The following is a 17,237-nucleotide window of genomic DNA, read 5'->3' on the forward strand; positions in this document are numbered from 1 at the left end:
ACTGAATCACAGATCACTCTTTATGTTGTTTTTGTGGTTGTTATTGTTAGCCATGTGATGTTTTTTATCTAGCAAGCTAATGTTGGAGGTTGTCAATCAATGACCTTCCACTGTTTGAATTCGAGTGTGAGAAACCAGCTGTTGTGCCATTGGTAGGCCTATATGTTGATATTAAAGCAAAGGTGCTAGAGTAGCACTCTATGTATGTGTATCAGCTAATTAATCTTATAGAATGATAGAAGATATGATGAAAAAAAAAAAAACGTTTGGGGGGCTGGGGCTGGTCTCATTGGGTGCTCAGCACCCCAAAAGCTCTGATCCTAGAATCACCACTGGTTCACACCTTTGTGCTCTTGAGTGTGTACATTCTGTTCTTACCTAAGAACAAACCCCAAATAAGAAAACATTGGTGAATGTCAGAAACTGCAGTGGGTTTTAATAAGAAATTCCTTATTAAGAATGGTTGGTGAATGAGGCCCAATGTTCTGGTTGTTTAAGACCTTATCAAAGCAAAACCTTTTCTTTCTTCATCGCTTTACACATTGCAGTTTCTGTCTTTCTGTAACTAAAAACCTCTTATATTTACAAACTGAGTAAATAGTACACTGAAAAGAGTGCTCCCAATATGTGCATCGGTTCTACAGTTATTGTCAGTAAATTAAAAGACAAAAGACAAAATTGTGTTGGTGTAATAGAGTGATGATTGATAAAGTGGGACACATAAACTTGATCCTCCATGTTTTCATTTTTTTTTTTTTTGTAAGTGATTAAAAGTTACTACTGAGGTCATACTTCAAATGTTAAGTGTTAAAATGGTGAGGTTCAGTGCCAGAGTGGGGAGTCAGGAGAATTCCCAGTGGAATGATAGCTTTTCGGGCCTGCAAAAACTAAGGTGGCACAGAGAAGACAAGAATGAAAAAGCTACTTAAGAAGGCTGAGGATGTATCCGGGTAGGTGGGCAGTGAGAAATGTTGACATTAACCTACTTAAATAGAATTCAGTTGTAGCATATTGACTGTTATAATTACTTAACATTTAAGATAAAAGCTTTCACCAGTGAAAGGGGGCATATGAAGGGGACATGATGCCAGCTGTTGTTTATACTGTGTCAAAATTTCACAAGAAATGGACCAATAAAAACAGACCGACATTACTTAGAACAAAATTGTGTTATATTAACTTTCATTAATAGTTAGCAATGTTTTCCTTTCTCCTGTAAAGTTCATTTTTTGGAGGTACAAGGTTTTGTTCTGACAGCAATGATATATGGCATTAGGATATAAATGTGTGACAGAAAGTTTAGGAATCATTTAATGATTTTTTCTTGTATGCAATTTTTTCTTCCATCCCTATTTACTATTGGCATATTGGCAAAGTGGGTGAGTGTATTACTGGTAAACTGGGACAGCCACTCAAGTCTGTGTTTGCTATTTCTTTCTTTCTTTTTTTTTTTAAGAAATTGAAAAAAAAAAACACAGGGCTAGTTTATCAAAAAAGACCGAAAAGTCTAGAGAAGTGGCCAGGTTTTGTTTGTTTGTGTTTTGTGTGAGTGGAAATAAAAATATGCTTGCTGCAGACATTTCTTCTGCCTCCAGCATCAGTCTTGATCTTGCGGTAGCACAGGTCATGCTCCATACCCATATCACATACGGATGTGTGTGTTGAGACTAATTTAAAATTAGTTTTATGTTTTGACTGTAATCATTAGTTCTTAATAAACCATATCTTGTCAAGCTACAGCACAGTTTTCCAAACTGTTGATAAAATATGTCCACCCCTTTATGAACAAAACTATTTTAAGCATGTTATAGTGTAAACTACAAACTAGCAAAAGGACCCTAAACTTTCAGTTATTTATCAAAATAGCTGATACTGAAAGCTAATTTGTTCTTGTTTTGAAATGATAAAATTACAGTAAGACCTACTCAATTATTATGTTACAGGATGGACACTTTATGCTTTACCATGTTATACAAAATCTCATAATACTGAAAATGTAATAGCAGTGAGGGTTAAACACTCATCTTTCACAACACAACTGCTTTCCTACCAAAGAAGAAACACAATGACCTACTAATGTTATTTTTCTATCTTTAAAATTTGACAGAAATCACATTGTAACGAAAAGGACACCAGATTTCAGGACATGCAAAAAATAACCAGTATTCATATAAATTATACAAGATTCTCAATAAAAATCCACTCAGTAGTAAATATTTATAATGATTATTACATTATTATTATTCTTTCATTATTTAAACTGCTTATCCTCCTGGGTTGCAGGGGGAAGCGAAGCCTATCCCAGCACTCATTGGGTGGAAGGCAGGAAGCAGTATCTCCAATTAGCCTGATGTCATGTCTTTGGACTGTGGGAGGAAACCGAAGCATCCAGAGGAAACCCACACAGACACGGGGAGAACATCCAAACTCTGCACAGAAAGGACCCTGTTCGCCCAGCCGGGGAATCAAACCCAGGCCCTTCTCGCTGTGAGGCAACAGCGCTACCCACTGATACTCATACATATTCATAAGGATCCGCAATGCAGAGCAGACGATTTTGTAATAAAACATGTCAAAGGACCTCCAACTAAAACTCTCCAGACTCTGATTTCAGCATGACAGAAAAGCTTGTAAACTATCTAAACTACATTCAGTTACTGAATCACACAGAAGCTGATCACTCAGAACCCTCAGACTGAATATTAACAACTTCATACAGCAGCTCTCACTCTAATGAAGACATAGAGAGAACATTTACTCACAGAGTATTACAGAGAGTGACCTGAACTCCATACTGTCCCTGTAATGACTGACTGACTGACTGAGCAATGCTGTGTTCAACAATCATCACTTCCTGTCTTCTCTCACTAAAAGCGCATGTCAGAGACGGAGCAAACATTACCACCTATGTAAATTATCATTATTTAAGTACTTTAAACCATGTTTCCAATATGCCTCTGCCCAAGTTAAATACAGGAAAATAACACCCACATTGGTGATTTTAACTGATTGTGGGTGAACCTCTTCACTTAAAAATACCTTCCAGACTCATACAGTATGTTCATCTGAGAGAAACTGGCCAATGAAAGAACGCATAAGAGGGTTGTCACATGCTGTGTAAGATGTAATTGATCCATAATCTGCACTGATCCAGATACTTTACATTACGTATTAGTCATTTAAGGGAATCTTCATGTGCAGTACTTTCAAACAGAATCATCTGAGTCCTGAAACTGTGTGCATCCAAATACGGTACTGAATTTGAAAAAGGAAGTACAGAGAGAGCTTCACCTGTGTCTGTATGTCATGCTAAAAATTTACTAGTGTTGCAGAAGCTACTGATTAATATGTAGTCAGCCGTGTTGTGTTCATGGAATTAAAGTTAGAACAGATCATCAGTTCTACTCTTTGAGGTAGTGAGAGGCCTGACATCAGATCTAACCCCCTCTGTGCTGCTCTGGCCTCAAGCTGGAAGGTGTATATGTGTGATTTACTGCATGGTGTGATTGGCTGAGTGCAGCTGTGTGTGTTGTGTGTCTATTTTGATTGTTTAGATCATTAGTGCTTTGCTTTCCTGTTTTTCTTTGCTTTTGCTTTAATTCCCATACAATCTGTTACTGAAATTTAATGCTAAAACAAGCTCAGTTGAGGCCTACTGTCATCATGGAGCTTTCTGCATCACTGAGTTTCAATACCTCATTAGGTGAAGATGTCATTGCCTGACTGTTTCACTAGAAAAGAATGAAGTAAGCCCACAAAATAACTCCTCTCTGCTCTTAAACCTCAAACCCTTCACCTCTAGTAGTGACTGCGTGACCTGTGAGATGCCACTCATAGTTTTTCTGTATCTGTCTTTGTGCATGTGGCTCACCTTCACCTGCTTCTGGGTCAGTCCACCAGCTCACCTAGGGCCTGTCCAGTGACCTCATGGTTTATCATGAAAAAATTTCACTCATGCAACTATGCAAAATTTCAAAACTATAGAATACTTTTTGAATGCAGAAACAAATACAAGAAGTTGCTCAAGCTCTAATTTCACATACGTAGCATGCACAGTCCTACACTGATAGCAGGACACAAGTGATAATGTCATGTAGTGTGAGCAATACAGCGATTCTGAGATTTTGAAAGTTGTGTGGTGGCCATTTGACCACTTTAACAATTTTACACACTAAAAATATTCTCATGGGTTGTTCTGCTGGAATGCCCCTACTGGGTGTGCACAGTACTGCAGAAAATCTCACTGAGCATGACACAGAAGGTCTGACTTTTGGGAATGTGTGCACAAGTGTGTATTATGCTAATTCTAAAGTGACAAGCAGAGCATAAAGCCTTTTAGCACCTCATCTGAAGGTCCAAGGTTGAAATAATATATGTAAACCACAATAAGCATCTTAACAGCCATTCTAGGAAATTGACAGATAAAAAAAACCCCAAACTGTTTGTTCAAGATGAGAGAAGATAAACAGCACCAGAAACCAACCCCACCTATAACCAGCTTCATTAGGCTAGCTCTGCTGTCTTTTATTAGCCTTAGCGTCAGTCCACGCCTTTGATCTCTGAGCAGTTGTGTTGTTTTTTGTTGTTGGTAAAATGCACAGTGACCTAACACAACCCTTTTCCATCATCAAGAAAACTGTAAGGCATGAACTACTCAGTGCTGCTCACAGGCAATAGTAGATCATATATTGACGCTTTATTAAAGCTATATTTACTTCTCTGAAATGAAATAATTTCTTATATTTTAAAAGCTGTCATTCGTAATTGCAGACAGTTTTGTTAGAGAGTCAAATGCTGGTGATCATGAAAGCTTTAGCATTATCAACAGGCTTGCGGTTCTGGGTGGTGATAAATTGTTTAGCACCCTCATTAGCACACCCTGAAAAATGTTCAATGGCCTTTTCACAAAAAATGTATAACTGTAATTATGCTGTCAGTTTATAAATCTTTTCCACCTTCCACAAGATATGCGCACACACAAATAATTTGTGTACCTAGTACACACATGCATTCTCTAAGCATGCACAGTAGACTGCTGGCATAGCATCAGTACTGTATTAGCCTGTTCTTCATCAAAACAATAACTGAGACTTTATAATGCTGATCTTCAGTCGGTTACTAAAGATATATTCGCTATAATCTCACAAGATTGTAGTGTATGATTTCTGGTCAGACATTTAAACAGGAATCTCTTTCTTTCCACATAAAGTAAAACAGTGTAAAAGTTGAAGACTGATGCCAACTGCTGCCATTTTGAGTCAGTAGGTTTCTTTATCAGTTACAGAACTGGTACAGTGTCTACAAGTGTGTTTATATCACTATAGCCTGTGGTTTTCTTTACAGCTTCAAAGAACACCACCATACCGTACCACACTCTTCAAAGGGGATGGATGGTACCATGACAACCACCTGGTTGGCATTTCACCTCCACAATTGTATTGATAATCATATGGAATCATATGGGTGTAGGTACATGCACAAAGATACAGTCTGGCATTGCATTAAGCTGCAGAGCTTAGCCAATCATCATGCTATCTTTCATTCATTACATGGCTAAAGAATGGGGACACCCTCCTAATTATTGAGTTTCAGCCATACCCATTGCTAACAGGTGTATAAAATCCAATATATAGCCATCCAATCTCCACAGACAAACACTGGCAGTAGAATGGGTTGTAGTGAAGAACTCAGTGACTTTAATGTGCCATTGTCACAGGATGCCACCTTTGCCAGTCAATTTGTGAAATTTCTGCCCTGCTCGATCTGCCCTGATCAAATGTAAGTGCTATTATTGTGAAATAAAACTGTTTAGGAGCAACACCTGCTCAGCCACAAAGTGATAAAACTCACAAAGTAGGGTTGTTGCATGCAGAAGCAGTGTGCATATAAAAATCACCTGCCCTCTGCTGCATCACTCACTACAATGTTCCAAACTGTCTTGCGATGCAACATCGAAACAAGAACATTGGATTGCATTGGGAGCTTCATGAAATTGCTGAGCAGCTCCACACAAGTCTAAGATCACTATGTGACTACAACTAGTGTTCAGAAGTAGAAGTTTTGCCAACAAATTCAGAGACATTCAGACGGTGTGGCCACTAGCAGCTAAGCCAAGCTACATAGCTCTGACAGGAGAGATTGAGCGCTCTGTTTATGTGACAATCGAGGAAGATGAGAGTCAGTTTGCATCTTCAAGAGCATCACAGCCACCGGGAGTGAGTCATACCACCTGTAAGTGCTGCGAGAGAGTGGGGGGTTAAAAAAGAGCCAAATTTGGAGGCATCCGCGTGCTCAGATGCTATTTGCTATTGCACACCCCTCCCACTTCCAGGTCATCAACTCGAAATTTGAGTGCAGATGTAAAGAAAGACAGCAGCGTCCAGGAGCAGAGTTTAGCAGTAAGCATTAAGACTCCCCATTCCCATTAAACATTGGAACAGGTGGCCAAGTCGGCCGAGTGGTCTAATGAGCAGAAAGTCCTGCAGCTGACGCTCTGTTTGACCGATAATGCATTAGGTTGCTTGCTATTGCTTGAGTATAGTGAGAGGTCTGATTACAGTGCATTGGTTGAGGTGCTCAGTTTCTAGCCCAAGTTCTGCCAAAGACATTAAAAGCCCTAGCTAGGTCTGGAGTACAGTTGAAAACACAAGCAAAATATGCTAACAAACAAAACTATTGTTTGCTAATGAGCTGTTTTTCCCTCGCAAGAGGTGGACCTTATATTTACCACTTGTAATGTGTTTGACTGATAAGGTTTTCCTTCATTACAAAGTTATTTGAAGGGTGGTCAGGACTGAACACCCACCGAAATGCAACAGTTGAACACTTTACATGTTTTTTTTTCTCTTTAAGTGAAAACAGCCCATCCTCTACAGGGAACAAAATTAAATATGACATTTCTGCAAATGATAATTATTGCATGATTTCTATTTATCTGATAAGTTTAACATATTGGCTGTAACGTGCCAGGATGGGTCAGACGCTTGCGGTTAGAAGGTTCAGATGACTTACTGATGAAGACAATATTCAAGTACGTAGTCACAAAACAAGCATGGGTCAGATCCAGGAAGTACAACCGATACGCAAAGACAAACAAAACACTAGGCAATCAATCCAAAAAGGGCAGGCAAAGGCAGAGTAGAGAAAACAGGCAAAAAGGTCAAAAACAGTGGTAAAACGATAAGGGCAAACAATCCAAGGGTTAAGGCAAAAAGCAGAGTCGAAGAACAGGAAACACTGGTCATAAACAGGAATCTCACAGACAGTACAACACTCAGCAGATCAATGATGATTCAATACCTCGCAACTAGCCTATGCTAAAGCCCGGGCTTATAAATCTAACTGATAAGGTCATATGACATCACACTGGTGCATAGAATCAGTAATCCGGTGAATGAGAGCACTGATAGGAGTGTGAAGGGAGATCAGGAGTTGTGATCTCCCAGAAGATTCTGGGAGATGGAGTCCATATGCGGTTCATAGCCCGATGGATGCGTGACACTGGCAAAAAGTATAACATATAATAAAAAATTAGTCATAACGTTTACACAGGCCACATTTTATGTTATTTTTCCCCTAGTGTGTTAAATTCAGCAAATAAACAACAATTGTGCATTAAAATGTAAGGAGACGTGTGCTCTCTGTATAGGATATGTTAACCTATTTTCACTTAAGATCAACAAAACGCAATCTAAGCATCTAAGCTTTTGCATGTGACTAACAGTTCAAGAAGGTTCGCCATAGGCGCAAGTATAGCACACTTAAATCATAACAGATTGATTGATTAACGTAATGTATCATTAAATAGTCCTTTGTATAACCACCCCTTTCTTTAACAGATATCAAATGAATCTGCTGTGCCTATTAGGTCTTAATATCACATTTATCAGCTGCTATGGTGAGAATCAGCATTGGCAATCAGGATTATGCACTGGGCCTGTAAAAAAATACAGATTGAAGGCTAGGTAGCCAGCAACATAGCAGTGAAAGAAGGTGAGGAAAATAAATTACTGTCATAAAGCTTATTTTCTTTCTAAAGCATAGTAATGTTATTGATATGTTGAGGGGGCAAACGGTTAAATCTGACTTTAACAGCTGAATGATGAATTCTACGTATCACCACTGTTACTGTGCTACAAAACATTCATGAACTGTCTGAAATCGACCTACAACATATTTCAATCTCAGATGCTGCTTTATTTCTTCATTTATCAGTGACTCTGTGACCACACTGACACATTTTACTGCAAAACAAAGAAGTTCTCCAACATATGTAGATCACAAGAAACATGTCATTTTTAGGTGAATCATCTAAATGGTGGGGAAAAGTGTCTTGAAGCTCATCTGAAGATTTTCACAGCAGCTTCGCTTAAAAATAACATTGAAACTGAGCCAAGCCAGTGTGTTTTTAAAAGCTGATGTCATCAGTAAATAAATAAAGGATGACAATGGCAACCCAGTTAGAGAGCATATGTTGCATTAAATGCTTATACAGGTTCTGATGGGTATGAACTAGTCCAGTCAAGTCAGCTTTATTGTCAATACTACAATATGTACAGGACATACAGAGTATTGAAATTGCATTACTCTCAGACCCCATGGTGTAGGGATAACATTAAATGGACGGTAAACAGGAAAAGTGTGAATTTACATAGACATTAAAAAACACTAAACACTAATCGTAAAAATAAACACTAATTGTAGAAAAATATAATAAAAAATAATAATATAAATATAAGAATGTCCTGAAATTAACACTAAAGGGACACAAGGCACATACAGATTAAGGTCTGTGGGTATAAATAGTGCAAATATAAACAGTAGTGCAATTAGAATGAGCTTATGGTGCAGTTAAAGTGATGAGTGCGTAACAGAAATTGATGGGTGCGTAACAGTCCCTGAGAATGTCAGAGTTATTATTCTTTTTAGACCGTATTTTAGAAATGAACTAATCGCGTACATATTTCAAAATCTATTTACACATTCATTTATTGTGAATTTCACTATTACCAGAATCAGGGCACTAAATATTTTAGTTATTTATCATCATGACATTTAAAGTCGAACATCAATAGAAGAGAGAGAGAACAACTTAGTCTACTGTTTTGTTCAAATTTATTGAATGCAAAAGCAAACAGATCAGAATCACACTTCAGTAATGTTTAGCCTTCAAACTGTAGGAGGTCTGACTGAAAAAAGATATTACCGATGATACAATAATAGAAAAACTACAAAAAACAACAATATATATATAAAATTAAAAGTCGTTACTCACATGAAATGTTCCTAACTGCTGCTTTCACAAGTGACCAAAATTTAAAGAGAAAATATTTAAGTTTAAGTTTAAAGCACACAATTGAATAATTATAATGTAAAACTGCTCCATTTGACACTCATCAACATGCTCCAGCTTCTATCACTGCTTATGTTCTGGTCCCCTCATCAGATTTAGCTGTAAAATATACAATAATAAACATTTCAAATGAGTCAAAGTTAAAGTTCATGTATTAATATTGAATGTTGGCCAATAAAGAAATGTCTGTCTGAGTATATTCATTACAAGCGACCCTCAGGAAGACTGTGTGTTCTTACCTCGAGCTCTGTAGCATTTGACCATCAGCACGACAGACACCACCACATATGGAGACACTGCCATTAAACTACTGAGCAGACTGAACCCTGAGAATGAAGCTCCTGCAATACAAGATGTTCCTGATCAAACACAATAAAATAATTGTAGTCCTGTCATTGCTGGAAGCATGACAATATAAAATAACAAAATACAAATAAAATGCATAATTTCATATAATGCTTTCTGTTGAAATCAATAAACCTCTGACTGAGATCCAGCTCTGTGGTGAGGCTCCTTCCCTTGGGTGTTTACAGTGATAGAGACCTTCATCTGACTTTGAGACAGTATGGATGGTCATCTCTCCTGTAGTCTGAGTCTGGAGGAGTGATCCATCTTTATAGAACTCAGCTGTGAGGTCTGAGGGCTTTCTGTAGCCATATAAACAGCGTAGAGTCAGAAGATCTCCCTCAGTCACAGGATGAACAGGACTGTCCAGAATCACATAACTATGATCTTCTCAGACGGAACACAGAGAACATTATCATCAACAGTGTGGATGGTGAAATATTTTTATGTACTATCTTTGTTCCTCTGTTACTGGACTTCTTTAACGTTTATAATAACGTAAACTCACAGTGCACTGTGATGTTGACAGGATTGCTGCTCTCTCCAGATTCAGACTCACACCAGTACACTCCAGTGTGGGATGTGCTGAGGGAGCTGATGCTGCATGTAGATCCTGTAACTGATCTCCTATCTGATGAACAATCTGACACCTTCTCACTGTGTGTGTATTGTCTCACTCTCCATCTAGTAGAGTCACTCTGTCCCTCACAGCTCAGTATGAGAGGGTCACTATAAAAGTGTTGAGCTCTGCTGGGACTGACCATCAGAGAGACTGGATGAGTCGTACCTGCAAGATGCAGACACACAGTTTTCTACAATAACGCTGATAGACTTCCATAATCAATAATACACAAACATACTATTTACTGAATTTTGTGAATCCACAACATTGATATTGTTTCGGCTTTGTTTGCAAATATGGACCTTTATTTGCTCTCTTGTGTGAACTAATGATGTAAAACCATGATTGGTCAAGACAGACATAAGCAGTCAATTTACTTATAGGGGACTGGGTGTCAACAGGAATAGTTCTCATATCTTACATGTTTCTTGCATTTTATTCTTCTCAGCTTACAACATTTGAGTGATTTGAACCAAAAACAGTCAAAATTCATTTTTACATGACCGTTTTCCAATTTCTCTTTATCCCGTTAAACTAAATAGGCTGTTGTTACTGTGCGTTTAACGCCGGCCTTGGTCAGGATGGCTGTCTTAAGTCAGTTCTCTTCTTGCCTTGACGCTGTGACAAATCAACCATGTTTAATATTATTGTAAGTGAGAAACAGAGAGACACTGCAAGAAAGAGAGAGTACAAGCGAGAAAATGTTGAATCGCTGCATGTTTTGTTGATCTGTAGTGTATAATATATTAAAAAATTAAGTAACTGTACATTTTGCTGGTTAATTAAAAATACTGGGTGATGATGTGCCACAACATACAATTCTACAGTGAACTGGGCTGAGCCCCAGATCTCTATATGCTTAGCCAATGTATCTTCCCATTTGTACCACTATAGAGTGGAGAAGGAAAAGGGTTTCTCTGCTTGTTAATTTCCACGAGGTGCATGATGGGAATTAATGCAATCAGTGATCCATAGGCTGATCTTCTTGTTGCTTTGCACCCATAAACTCCTGTGTGATTACAAGTAGTAGAGCTGAGTGTGTAGGAGCCTCCAGCTCCTCTGCCGCTGTCTGAGAGGGCTCATCTTAATATCTGTACCAGCTGAATGTCCAGCCTGTAGAGGAGCCTCTGACCTCACAGCTTAGAGTCACTGAGTCTCCTTCAGTCAACCAGAACCAGAAACACTCTCAGTACTGCTTGGAATTTTCTCATTCAGGAAAAACAACAGAACTAAAATTAAAGTGAATATAACTAAAGGTTCAGATTCATCTTTTCACAGAGGTGAAAAAAGTATGCTCTATGTAATGAGTAATAACAGGGTCTTGATTATATATAAGGAGGGTTTGGGAGACGTAAACCTTACCACACTTCAACCTCAGGGTATGTAGTGTTTCAAGAGCTGTTCCAAATAATGCAAGACAGAAATGGGCAATATCAATTGTCTTTCATTAAATCTTACATACTTGACAACTAATTTCTCTGTCTTATTTGCACAGTAATGGAACACATTCTAGCCATTTTCTTCATTGCACTCAGGACATCTGTGTAAAAGAGATGAGTAATCTGATTGGCTCAGGATGTCCTAGTTAATCATCACATCCCCCTGTGCCACTTCACCATCTGCAAATCTCTTTAGGACATGCCAGTCTCAGCCTAAAGCAGCAGTTTAAGATAACTTTTCAGATTTTTTAAAGGTTTGACGTCAGTATGAAGCACTGCAGCTGAAACCTATGTGAGTGTTCAGAGCTGCTGTCAAGTGTTTTTACATTCAACACTGTATCTAGTATCACTTGTCAGAAAGTTTTCTACTCACTAGTTACACTTATCCAGATTGCAACACTGTAGTGAGTGTAGTAGACTGGGTCTCCTCTCCCAGCTCTGCACCAGTACTGTCCTCCATCAGAGACACTGACTGAGTTTATGCTGTAGGAGTGTGTTTCAGTCTTGATCTCATTCTCAGGGTTCTGTTGGTGTCTGAACCAATAAAAAGTCCATCCAGCTGACTGATCCACCTTACAGTACAGAACCACTGGAGTTTCCTATCAGTGCAGCTCCTTTATGGCTTGATGTGAGTTCAGGTTTAGGTTTTTCTGCTGTTGGAGATGAAACACACAGTTCATATAGATACTAAGCCAAATCTAAGAACTCTACTGCTAAAATTAATTGTTATTTTTCGGTACTGAGAATGTTTGCCTAAGTAAGGTGAAATATTAAACAGTGACATGCCAAAATAACACCTAGGTAAAGAAAAAAAAAGAGAGAAAAAAGTCTGACTGAATCCACTAAACTATCCTTTAAAATGAAAATACAGATGTTTTAATATTCATAAAGACAACACTGTTATGCTCTATTGTAAAGTTATAATATGCTGGTACTAGTAATAAAATTTACCAGAAATTAAATAATATCAATGAACCTTTACAGTGTGGGGAACAAAAGTAGTAATCTTACCTTTCACTGTGAGAGTAACAGGATTGCTGAGGTGTGATGATGAGGGTTTATTATCACTCTCTCCTCTACACCAGTACTGATCCTGATCTGCTGCTGTTCTGATGGTGAAGGTGTTTGTCTGAGACTGATAGACTACAGTGCTATTGCTGCCTTTATACCACTGATATCTCCAGTTACTGTGAGACTCTATCTCACACTTCAGAGTGACTGACTCTCCACTAAACACAGGACTCTCTGGTTGTGCCCTCAGTGTAGCTCTGGGTAAATCTGTGGGAACAAAGAAGATTGTATTCATGTGAGGACTAGGTATCACACCTAAAAATGTTCTGTCAAAAGAATATATTATTATCACTGTTGGGTAGTAACTGAATACATGTAACAGTGTTATGTAATAAGGATATAAAAAAGTAACTGTATTCTGTTACAGTTACAGTAATCAGATTACAAGAAAAAATGATTACACTCAAACCACATACACACAAACTTGTCACCTTCTCTCCAATCTTGCCATTTTAATGCTAAATGTCACATGAATAGTGTAGATCTGAAGAGTTTTGAACTTGGGCAAACTCTTATTCTGTTTTTTACCAGCGATATGTCCATCCACCATGAGTGTTAATCTCACACGTCAGAGGGGCTGACTCTCCACTTCAAAGGATCTAGATTATCTGCTGTAATTAAATTTGCATCTTTTTAATGTATTTTTAAAATATTTTGCTTAAGACTATATTTCTTACACCTAGGAATAAGGACTTGCTTGTGCCCAGCTCTAATTAATCCTAGCAGACATGCTGGCGGCTGATGGTACAGGAGATGGAATTGGTTGTTTCCAGCTTTGTATAACTGGGTGAAAGGTGACAATCTGGGAACCTTCAAGGCTTTCGGCCTGACTGAGAGTGACTCTTGCTGACGTTATTAAGATGTGCATGACTGACACTATCTTTGTTGACTGAATCTTATTATTGACATGGTGCTCAGTTTGTTTCTGAACCAGTCCAAGTCTGCATTATAATAGTTTTGTAATGATGAAGGAATTGTACATGTACTTTGTTTAATTTACATAGAATTTGCATACAGTTATAACTGACTGCTTTGACCAAGTCTGTGTTAGATGGGGAAGACACTTGCAGGTGCTCTCACCTTCACCACTCTGTCTCTCTCTCTCTCTCTCTCTCTCTCTCTCGACTCTTAGAGTTTTAGCCTGCTAATTTCTTTCTTTAAGCTTTTGCCTTAGTTAAGCCTGGTTAAGCCTTAGTTGCGTGTAAAGTTGTGTGTTTTGTGCAAATGTGTTTTTTATCATCTGTTAATTTTATAATCTGCTTTATTTTTGAAATTCACTGATGTCTTCTCCTCTTAGTTTTTGGGGTATACTGCATGATAGAAATGATGAGTGGTTGTTTTTCATACCTGTTAAATTATACAACAGCTTTTAAAGTTTCTGCACGGTGGCAAAGCCTGATTCGAAATTCTGGTTTGAAATGACAAGTAATTCCAGGACCTGTGTTTCCACAACCAACTGGCCCTCCGTTTAAGGTAGGTTTGGTTTAATTTTAGCAATAAGCATGAATTGAGCTGGCACTGGGAGGTCAACAGAGAAGGAGAAAGGTTGTCATGAGCACATGGCTAATTTTAGTCTGCCGTGTTGGCATGAATACAGGGTTAAAGTTGGTCCACCGTTTTAGTGTGAGCATAAGACTTGTTTTCTTTTGCCATATTGTGTGACCATAAGGCTCATTATGTCATGACATTTTCATTACTTTGCAAATTTTGCAACTGCTGCTACACTCTAAAAAGTGATGTGTTAAATAACAACACACTAACTTGTGTTCCCCATTTTAACACTTTTTTATATCATATTGATTTCTGATTTAACACATTCTGTGCTTAAAGTAACCCAAAATGTGTTATCCATAACACATTATAGAAATATTTCAACACATTTTGTGTTAAAAGTAACACAAAATGTGTCGTCTCAAACTGAACACACTGATGTGCCTAGTTAGAGACAGAGTGTGTTATTTTTTAACATATCTCTTTTAAGAGTGTAGTTAGCAATGGGTTAATAATAAAAAAAAAGACCAGAAAACAAGAGTTACTGAAAGTATAATATATTAGGCCCAAGGGAACCTACTTCATCACTTTTATCACCTGAACTGGAGCTGTTTCAACTGCTGCACCTGAATAGGTGGATTCTACTTTTAAACTTTATACTACTGGACCACTTCCATGACATGAAAATAAGGACTTACGCACTGTAACCTCAGTCACAGCACATATGAGACACTGGTTCTGGAATCTGGAAGAGCAAAGTGATAAGAGAGGCTGTTTCTTTCTCCAGGTCTGAAAACAAGTCCCATTCTGGTCCTAGGCTTACTTAAAGGATTTATTTGATATGGTGTTCAGCATTGACTGCTGAAGTAAAAACTGACAATTTTTTTTCTTAGTAGAGATTCCAACAATATTCATCTCTAATTCTCACACAGAAAATCAAACATATAAACGTGTTTGGGTGCTCTGGAGGTGTGGATTTTTGTGGATGATGCATGCAGTTTTGATTGATGTGTACCTATAACTCTCAGTAGAAAGGTTTCCCGTTTAAAAATTTAATTAGAGATAATTTTTTAAGAAATACTTTTACTTTTTTTACTTTAAGTACATTTATGGGCACATACTTCTACATGAGTAAAAAAATATAAATCATACTTTAACTTTTACTTGAGATTTTTTTTTAACTGGATAACAAGTACTTTTACTTAAGTATGTGACTTGTATATCAAATCAAATCAAATTTATTTGTATAGCGCTTTTTACAACTGATGTTGTCACAAAGCAGCTTCACAGAAATCCGTTTAGAACAAAGTTTCGACATGAAATGTAAATCCTCCAGGTGAGCAAGCCAGGGGCGACAGTGGCAAGGAAAAACTCCCTCAGTTGAGGAAGAAACCTTGGGAGGAACCAAGGCTCACATGGGGGGACCCATCCTCCTCTGGTCAAACTACGTACAAAATTATTATTCTACTAATATTAATAGTAGTAGTAGTAATAGTTAGGAGGTATATCTTTGCCATTTCTGCCTAAGTAGCATAGTCATATAGTGCAAAGTCCAGCCTTATTTAAACTATAAATTATATTTTCAATTATAAATATAAAAATTAAAGCATCTGTGGTGGGAAATGCATAGCAGATTATCAGCAGTCCCACTCAGGTGTTAATTTACACAAGTAATCGATTTTCAGGCTTAGTAAATTACACTGTGGGCTCTACATTCATTAAGCAGGTGAACCTACCAACTGCAGATCCTGCACATTGTGTATTTACACATCATGAATTAACACTGTATAATTTGCACACATAGAAAGAAATGCCCCAAACTGCATATTCACTAAAGACAGGTAACCATGATGAAGATGAACAAACTCACCTGACAATGGCAGTTTAAAAGGATCACTGGATCTTGTGATTCCCTTGCAGGTGAATTCAGCGTTGTCATTTGCTGCCACCCTAAACCTGTATTCACTTTGTTCTTCATAGCGTTGAACTTCTCTATTCTTATACCAGCTGTATGTCCAGCGATGGCCTCCTCCCCCTGGTATTTCACATTTCAGAGTGACAGTATCTCCTATGACTATTTCTTTCTGGTCAGGAGGATCTTTAATTTTAACCACTGGCTGATCTGCAAGAACAAAACAACAAACGTTTATCTCTCAAAGAAAAACATCTTTGATCTACACTGATCTACAAAACATCAACATGATCAGCTTAATTGAGATATAGGAACAATCTCAAACAAGCATTTTACATGCTAATACTTGTAATTTTAATGATTTGTGCCACTTTCTACAGTCATACATTAAAAGAAAGATTTAATTTTACATGCAAATGTATGTGAATATAAAAGGAAAATGTAGTGCATGTAGATGTGAGTGAATCACCTTGAGTTTGTCCACTGCGGATGAAGACAATCAGCGCTAAACAGGGGAACAGAGGATATGATGCACTAATGTGAAATATTAACAGGTAGAATTAATAAGTCTAAATGGGTTGTGGGGAACTGGAACTGGATGATCAGTTTAAATCAGATAGTCTAGCCTATGCACACAGCCCTGAACTAAATACTACAGATGCCCTGCAAGGTAAGATGAAAAAAATATTTTTGCATCACTACAATTTGTGCCATCAAAAGCCTATTTTTCCCTTCCCATACAATTTCTTTCCACTATTGGCTAGGCCAGCTTTGATCAGCAGGGAGCATCTGTTTTTTTCCCCTTACCCTCTGGGGACCAAGTGATTGAAAAAAAAAAAAACAAAATAAACTGGGGAGCTAAGTGGCTAACAATTTCTAACTTTCTAAATCAGTTAATAAATAAATAAATACTTTTTGGACTCTTTTTGGTGTGCTACACAGGCAAAAACACACACACACACACACACACACACACACACACACACACACACACACATACACACA

At 37.8% G+C, this 17,237-nt stretch overlaps 1 pseudogene; it reads right to left on the reverse strand.

The window, feature by feature from the left end:
* The window catches only part of LOC118801707, a 53,299-nt pseudogene that overhangs the window by 29,747 nt on the left and 6,315 nt on the right, over positions 1–17,237 (reverse strand).

Source organism: Colossoma macropomum, unplaced genomic scaffold (genome assembly GCF_904425465.1).
Source record: "Colossoma macropomum unplaced genomic scaffold, Colossoma_macropomum, whole genome shotgun sequence".
Taxonomy (NCBI): domain Eukaryota; kingdom Metazoa; phylum Chordata; class Actinopteri; order Characiformes; family Serrasalmidae; genus Colossoma; species Colossoma macropomum.